Raw genomic sequence first — 8821 nt, forward strand, 5'->3', positions numbered from 1 at the left:
AATAGGGACAGCATTGTTTTATTGTCCAGTGATAGGGTTTGTTTATATACATAGGTAAGCAAACTAGAATGTTAGCTATTAGTTTCTAATCCTAATGGAAAACCCTCCTATCCTACTTATGGAACCTTCTCCATTTCACATTTTCCTAGGGTAGTATCAGAAATGTTAAACATATTTATGAATTCTGCAACCTCCCCATTTGTACCTCCCTAATTTTTAAAATTTTATATCTTCACAGAATTTTATGCTGGTCTAAACAACAATCCTGATCAGAGAGAACATCAGCCATTCAGAGCTATGTTAAAAGGAAGATGCATAGAAGCACCCAGTGAGTGCACAGTGGTCATAAACTTTCATGCAATGCTTCTGGCGAACTGTTTTGCTCCAACCATAGCAGGAAAAGGTCTCAAATTTTGAAACTCCTTTTATTCCTCCTTTTGTTTTGAATCTGCATTGTTTAAAGATTTATAATTTTGATGAACTACACTGCCACTTGTTGAAGAAACAAGGATTCATCTTAATTGTGGAATGGAAACACAAACTAAAAAGTCTTCTTTGAATTTCACTGTGAAAACATCAGACTTAGTGGTACAACTCTTCCAGCCCCATATTTCCTAATTATGCTGCATCTCTGAATCATGGTTAACCCCAAGAGTGTGCTGAAGGCGGCTGGGGGGCTTTCATGCAAGCCCCCTGTTGAATTTTGAGAAATTATCCAAGTCCCTTGAAAAAAATAGTTTGCTAAAATCTGTAATCATGGCCTTCTCTTGAGTCACTAAAGATGGAGCCAATGGGAAAGATTTAAAAATTAGAAATCAGGGCTTAAAACTTCTTCCTGTCTCGTGAGGGACACTCCCCCCCCCCCGCCCCCCATCTTACATACTGCATTCTAGAAGCTGTGGTTTTTTATTTCTTAGCTCCATTAGGAGAGCCAAGGTGTTTGGGCATTTGGTTTTTTCTTTTCCCCCATTGTCCAATTTGATGCTTCTCTCCATTACCGAAGCAGCATGTTCATTTATTCTTACACCTTTTCAGCTTCAAACTGAGTTTAGGATTTGGATATGTAGAATTTGTCAGCAACTTCTTTAGCTAATATAGAAGTGGAGCAAAGCATCTATTAATGAAGAATTGGCTCAGTTGGATTCATTTAGGCATCTAGCAGGCTACATGAGGGCTTCTGCAGCTTCTTTTATCCCTTTGGTGTGTCATTTCCCACACTTTCCTTATTTATAGACTATGCAGCTTTTCTTCAATCTGGCTAGCTGGCACTGGTGGGAGAGGGCCAGGCTGGTAGCTCTTTCAGAGTCTCTCCTTCTTAAAGTTTCCATTTAGATGTCCTCCTTCCTTAGCACTTGTCCTGGGCCAGTAGCAGTTGAGAGACTCTGAGGAGTTGCTATACCAACTTGTCGATATTGTGTATAATCCTAAGTGGTTGTTTTTGTCAGTCATACTTGGAGCTATTTTCTTTAGAGATTAGCCCAGTTTAATGCCCCTCATAGCAATAACTTAAAAGAAGTTCACCTAAGAAGTTGGAGGCTCTAAGCAAAAGAGGACTCTCCTAACCACAAGTGTCACAAAGCCTCCAGGATAAGCGGCACACATCATAGTGCCAGCGACACAAGTGGAGCCTCAACCAGCAAAGCCAAGGATCCAGAAGGAAGTGGCTGGAGTGCTGGGACAAGAGTGAAAGAACTCCCCTGTCCCTCTGAATATGGGCAAGCAATCCTCTTGATAACCAAGTGGCAGCATATCTCCTAATTAATTCTGGATGTAGTTTCCCCATACAAACCAAATGAATCCAGTAGGTGATTTCACCTGCTGCTAATTCTGTTTAGGAGTCCATCTTCTAAGATGAGTGAAGTTTTTCTCTTTTTTTCTGAATAGCAGATCCCATTCTAGGATGTAAGTAAAGCCACAATGAAAAAAAATGAAAATAAATCCTATCTTCTTTCATGGATTTCAGGGTAAGGGTGCTGAAATCTGGTCTTACCGTAAGCAATTTTCTTTGCAATGCTGACTAGCAGCAATTAGATACCATGAAACGTGTTTAGAACTTAAGCTTACTAACTATAGGCTGCATTTTAATGTGGTTTGCTATAAATGTTAATAGATGAAATCTATGCTCATTTAATAATTATGCAGTGCCTTCCTTGAGTATTTTTGTTGCTAGTTTTGTTTACCCCCATCCCACTCTAAAATTAGACCTGTGGCAAGATCCACTTTACACACTGTCCTTTTCTCTCATTATTCAGATGCACACATGGCTTGACATTAAAAAATGTAATATGTATATCTGTCTTTAAAGTTTGTGAATGCTCCCTCTCCCAACCTTCTTTTTTTGGGGGAAAAAAAGACAAGGATTCTTGTGTCAGTTTCCAAAGCTTTTTAAAAAGTGCCTTCTTTAAAACCGACGATGATTTGTTATGTGTAGTGACAGTCCTTGGAGTTGCAGCAGTGGGTTAAGTGTGCAAGTAAAATAGAGAGGAAAATTAATAGGTTATAAGAAACTGTAATTGTAGGTGCCAAAAGGTGACAGGCTTTTAAATGCAGCAGGTAGACTGAGGGCTCGTGTTTTCAGAGCAGATGACTTACAACTCATGAACGGCTGAAAATGAATTTGGAAAACAGGAGCGTTGCTATTTTCTGTCTCTCCCCCTCCCCCCCCAGCTTTTTTTAAAAAACATTTTACTGAAATTATATTCTACACTGAAGGAGGAGAAAAATATTATTTTCACCAAGGAACGAAGTATTACAACACTGCTCAGAAAATGGTGTAAGATTATCTCAAGGAATAACTTCTGAACAAGGAGTAATAGCAATACAGGCAGTTTTGAAGCTTGTATTGCTATTTTTCCTTTTCTCCTAAATATATCCTCCTAAATATAACCAAGCTGTTATTTGCTTTTGAAACCTGACAGCCTCTTTCCTGGCTGCCCAGGTGTACAGTTCAGTACGTCAGCAGCTTTATAACAGTGGAAGTGATTTTCTTTGAGAGATGTCAGTGTCCTTTATGGATCATGAAGCGTCGCTCCCATCCACCTCTGAACTCTCTTTTGCAGAAATACTGTGTGGTTATTTTCTTTGTTATGCTTTGTTCCTTGGAGTGTAATGACAAGGATAGATACGTTTGCTGTCTGTGGCATATACAAGCCAGGATCCACAGACTACCCATCCAGAAGCATGTGTTCATCTGTTGTTTTTTAAATTATTATGATGTTATTTTCCTTTGGACAGCTGGATCTCCATGCCAAATTGCAAACTGATTTTGAAATGTGTCCGTTTCAAATGTAATACGGCTGATGACTACAGTGCAAAATGTTCAGGCTCCCATTTGGAGTGCAGAACATTTTTTACTGTCCTTGCCATGTACGTTGTATGTTTTTATATAAAGATATATATCTTTAAAGAGAAGGAGCTTCTTGGGGCTTGTGCATACATTGGTATCCCCTGGGTCACTAGTAACTGTTGTGTTTACGTTAAAATAACCACAAGCCTTCTCCCAAGAAATAAATGTAAGTAATTCAGTAGAACAGGAATGAATTGCATATGGCGTTTTGGATCTCAAATGATAGCAGTTCTTTCTACAGTCCTGAGAACCTTAACTTTTAGTATTGTTCAAAGGATCTTCTTTACTCCTTGTTCCAAACATCAGTTTGAACAAGATGGCACAAATAAAATCCAGAGCCTCATGTGGAAGTTCCTGTAGGTGTGAGGTTTTTCCATTCATGCGCAAGAGGCCTCTTTTAAGGTGAATGGAAAGGTCCTGCAGGAAGAACATCTGGATCCTACTGCTTACCTCTCCCAAGGAACTGCTGGACTGGGACTAATGTGTGCACAAGCCTTGTGGAGTTTTGCTTCCTAGGGTGAGCGGGAATGGGTTTACCTCAATTTGCATGCCTTCAAACAGAATGGTATTCTTAAAATGTTCAGGGCTTTCAAAATGACAGATGTATTACCACCAGAAGCACACCTTTTGAAATCACAAGTTTTAAAAATAAAAAATATATGACAATTTGTGCAATGCTATCCAGGACTTTTTATTTGTTGTTCTTCTGGATTATGTGCAATAATAAAAGGTTATTTTGTTCACATTACCAATTCTGATTTATTTTAGATGCAAGTGGGGGAAATTTTCATATCTGACATGTTTAATAAACCAAAGGTGTATCATGTGCAAACTACAAGGTGCAAAGTCTAGCCAAAGTTAAGCTATTTTAAGCCACACAGCTTTCAGTGGGGCATACATTAAGTATATGTTATTCACCCATTAGTGAACTTAAACATCTTTTGGATCATCTCCAAGAAATTTTGATTTTGTCAGCTATGTCAGGTTGTTATACAATTACTAATAAAAAGTGGCCAATCTGGATTGTGACCTAAGCATCTTTTTACAGCATGGGATGAAGTATCATCAGTATGGTGATGATACTCAGTTATACATCTCTACTTCAGGCCAGCCAAACGATACTATCAAGGTCCTTTCCCAGTGTTTGTGGGGGGCCTAGATGAGGAAGAACAGGCTTTGGCTTGACCCTGTCAAGACCGACCGGGTGTAGGACTTAGAGCCCCTTGTATATGCGGATTTTCCACTTTTAGTTCTGGATGGGGTAATACTCCACCAGATAGAACTGAAATGCTATTTGAGGGTCCTTTTGGCCCCTGACAGAAGATCAGGTGGCAGCCATGACCAGGAGAGTTTTTACACAAATGCATCTTATGTGCCAGTTGCATCCATTCCTAGATCAGAAGGCACTGCTTATGGTCACCTCAATATTAGACTATTGCAATGTGCTGTACATGGGGCTGCCCTTCAAGAATATTTGGAAGCTTCATCTGGTCCAGAATGCAGCAGCACATGCAGTTTTGGGTGCACCATTGTATGCTGATGTAACACAGCTGCTATAACAGCTGCATTGGCTCCCAAGGTGCTTTTTGTCACGATTAAACCTAACATGGTATGGGACCAGGTAACTTGTAGAACAGCCTCTCCCCAGTGGTTTCTGCCTTCCCCACCAGATCTAGCAGGTACCATCAATAAAACACTGTCATCTTCATGTCTTCTCTTTATGACCTGTGATAGCCTTCCTTCTGTTGTCCTTTTGCAAGACCATGAAGACTTGGCTCTTCCCACAGGCATTGGTGTACCATGAGGACTCTGGCATGGGTGTATGTAATAAGTGGTGTTGTGGTTTTATTGAGCCTCAATAGAGGGTTTTTTAGGATAATGGAATTCTTTGCTTTAATCTTTTTATCTTGTTCACCACCCAGTTTCTTGGATAGATGAGTGACCATATCAATTGGAGAAAGAAAGAAAGAAAGAAAGAAAGAAAGAAAGAAAGAAAGAAAGAAAGAAAGAAAGAAAGAAAGAAAGAAATGTTAATCCCTATTTAATTTTTATTTCTTTTTTTTAGTCAAATGTTTTCCTATTTCTTGAAGGCTTGTCAATTTTTGGTGTTCTAATATATAAAAGAAACAAATTAAATTGGCGCCTCTTCCCAGCTTCAATGCCAGAATCCCAGTTGTTCATCATATGTTATTAAATGACTCCTAACAACAGCCAACCTTTTAAATACTTCAGTATGGATGAACCAATTTTGTCTATTCCAGCATTCTCTTTTTATTGTAGCCACAAGTTGAAGCAAGAGGAGCAAAGTCTCCATCCAATTGACTTCATGGGCATATCGATGTTGTTCCATGGAATACAGAAGTGATTTGCTGTTGACTTTTTCCAGGATATTTTCTTTTCAACTTTCTAGTCTAGTCTATAACCCTGGAAGTTTCTAATCTAAGTACTAAGCAGCCTACCCCTGCTTAGTTTATGTGTCTCCCCCCCAAAAAAAATTGGGTACGTGCTACCACATATTGAGACCCCCAAGAAGAAGATGAACATAGTAATATCCTCCCCGGTCTTATTGCTCAACAACTGGTATTGAACGGCTATTGCTTCCAATATAGGAGTTAATTTATTGCTATCATATATCATGGCCATTGAAAGAAAAATTGCGGTATTAAAATAAGTAACTACATGACAGCTTATGGTAGGTCTTTTTCAATAAGCTTGACAGGCCAGCTCAGCACTGGCAAGGTGGTAACTTCCAACAAGTTTTCTCGCAAAGAATAACAGTTGGACAGTGTAATATGGCCATTTCATATTACATTTCGAAGCTAATGGAGGAACACAGGACATCCTTCCATCCACCGACATGTCTGATCGCTGTAAGATGATACAGCAAGGATAAGATTCCATGGTTAATGCCGTAGAAAAATTCCAGTCCAGAAATACCAGTTGCAGTGGAATGTGGAGGGGTTATAAAATAACTCCAGTGAGAAGATGGATCACCCCACAGACAGCTTTCACTTTTCTTAGCTATCTAATAGTTTGTGCTGTGGAACCCTCTGCTGGAAATAAAAAGCTGTGATGAAAAGGGTCACAAACTTTGAGATCCACCAGCTCCAATCGCTGCAGTGGCTTGTGGGAAAAAGTACAAATGCCACCACTTCAACTTTCTCTACATGAATTCTGCTAGGCAAAAAAAAAAAAAAAAGCATCTGCCTTCACTTGCAGAAGGAGTTGATTTACATTCCAGCAAGTATCATATCCTGAGACCTGAATCCAGCCATTGATCAGACCGCAAAAGAAAGGACATTTGATTCCTGTCACCATAATCTCTAAGAAAAATATCACAAAGGTACTCTTCTCAAGGGACTTTTTCAGTAGTGATGCTACTGTCAGAATTAAGGGGGAGTCCTGTTGTGGAGAAATATTTCTTTTCCATGAAAAAAAAAATCCACATAGTTTGTCCATGAATTTGGAAAATTTTGGAAGTCTATTCCTAACCCTAAAGAACAACATGCAGATGCTGGGAAAGAAGTTATAAGTCAGAAGCCCAAAACAGTCAGTCAGCAAAGAGACAAAAGAAGCAACAAATGAGCATGTTTCCTCCCAAACTCTTAATTTACTGAAATATTTTAATCAGTACAGGGATGGATGGAACCCAATCAGCAAAATTCCAAGAATGAGAAGTCTAAGGCCACTGATATCAGAGAATAATAGCAGGATGGATACTGACAATCTCCAATCCCAAGTTAAGAGTCTGTCTTCTGGAAAAGCTCTGCCCCAGTATTAATTATGCTCTATCTAACACTGTTTTTGTTTGATTGTGGTAAATCTTAGAGACCAGGAAAAGTGGATATTCAGTTTTTGCCTGATATAGACCTCTAGACCATGGTCAGATGTATCATTCTTTCCCCCTGCTGGCTTGAATCTTTCATCTCAGGATGCTTGGCTTTGGATCTCTTCCTCTTCCCTGGGAGAAGAAGGGCAAAACCAACCCAGAAATTAGCTACCCCATTTTATTTCCACTTTGGAACCATATGCATTACAAAATGCACCTTGTTCTCTAGCTGGAGTGCTCCAGTAATGAAGTGTTCTTCTCTCACACATTGTCCAGTTGGTTCTAGAACCTCCTCTCTGTCTTTATAAAAAACCCTTTTCCCCACATTGCATGAAAATGGATTATTTAAATTCATGCTTCATGAGGTCAAAGATTCTCTTTAGTCTTGGTCAAGCTCTGTTAAAGCTTCCTTTGGGACTAATTGAGGTTAGGGTTTTGGAGACACAAGGTAAAACAGAAGATCTGATGGTGTAGAGGCTACAGGATCATACCCAGATCTTCATTAAGTTGATTTAGAATCAGATGCAGAGATTGAGTAATGTGGCTTGGATGCTTTGTTGAAAATGAACTTTGGATCTTGTCAGTACAATCTGCAACACAATTTAAGCAACACAAGAAATTGTTTATGACATGCATCTCAAAGGCACGTTTTGATGTTTAACAACAGGATTTGTTTTCCTTCAGCTTGCATGTCATTTTTTCTTGTTAAATAACAATGCATTTAAATAACATAAAACACTGTTACCCCTTTGGGACATCTATTTTCCTTCTGATGAACAGCTGGATAGTAGATTACACAGCTGAAAGAATGAACAGAGAGAGAAAAGCTAAAGTGAAGAGCATAACTTTTATAAGAAAGTATTTTTAAATATGGTGTTTGCATGAAATAAAAGAACAATAAGCTTTATTTTAAAAATGGCATGTTAATAGGAAGGCCTGTGTTATGCAAGTCTTTTAACAGCCAAGAACCTGTAGCGTGTTCTCCTCCATTATGCAAAGGGAGTGAGCAGAGCTGCGTGTCTCACACATGTTAGAGTCAGAAGGGAAACATCAGTGAATGGAGAGAGGAAAGAAGGGATGAAAACCCTGATATTATCTCTCTACCTAATGGGAGGCATGTCACGCAGAGACATGCGAAGTCTATTAGACAAGGAAAGATAAAGATGCAGAGTCCTTCTGCTAACTATTCTTAAAGCTATTATTCCTGGTGGTCCATAGGTTTATAAACACAGAAAGCTGATGCATGTAAAATTGAATTCCAACATAAAGATAATTAGAACTGAGGATATAGGTTACTAGGTTTGGGTGAAATTGGGAAAATGCACGGAAAAAGCAGGAGATACTGCAGCCCCATACTAGATTATGCAATTGTGGTTTTGGAAGTTGAATATATATGCCTAAAATATCTGTATTTACTTGCCATTATGAAACTTGAGATTCTTTGAAGGAAATTGGAATAGAAATGCCTGTATTTTCAGGGAGTAGTAACTCTTGTTTTTCTAATTAATCTCCAGCTAAATTACTTTCACTCTTACTAATTTTTATTATAAAAATAATGGTGTTATTATAATCAATATTTAACGGTCTGTTCCCCCCATGCCCCCTATAGGTTCAGTGTTGCATATTACTTGAAAAACACTTTCTTG

General features: G+C 38.8%; 1 protein-coding gene across 2 annotated transcripts in view; it reads left to right on the forward strand.

Annotated features, from left to right (window-relative positions):
- JPH2 (junctophilin 2) overlaps positions 1–4016 on the forward strand; it is a 71794-nt gene extending 67778 nt beyond the window's left edge. For both annotated transcript variants that reach the window (XM_007420825.3, XM_088153295.1), the window contains exon 6: positions 239–4016. The gene's annotated coding sequence lies outside the window, so the exon portion shown is untranslated. The remainder of the gene's footprint in view (positions 1–238) is intronic.
- The last annotated feature ends 4805 nt before the right edge of the window (positions 4017–8821 follow it).

This window comes from Python bivittatus, unplaced genomic scaffold (assembly GCF_059951505.1).
Source record: "Python bivittatus isolate LINGU-HERP-01145 unplaced genomic scaffold, Pbiv_v1 ctg000700_np1212, whole genome shotgun sequence".
Classification (NCBI taxonomy): domain Eukaryota; kingdom Metazoa; phylum Chordata; class Lepidosauria; order Squamata; family Pythonidae; genus Python; species Python bivittatus.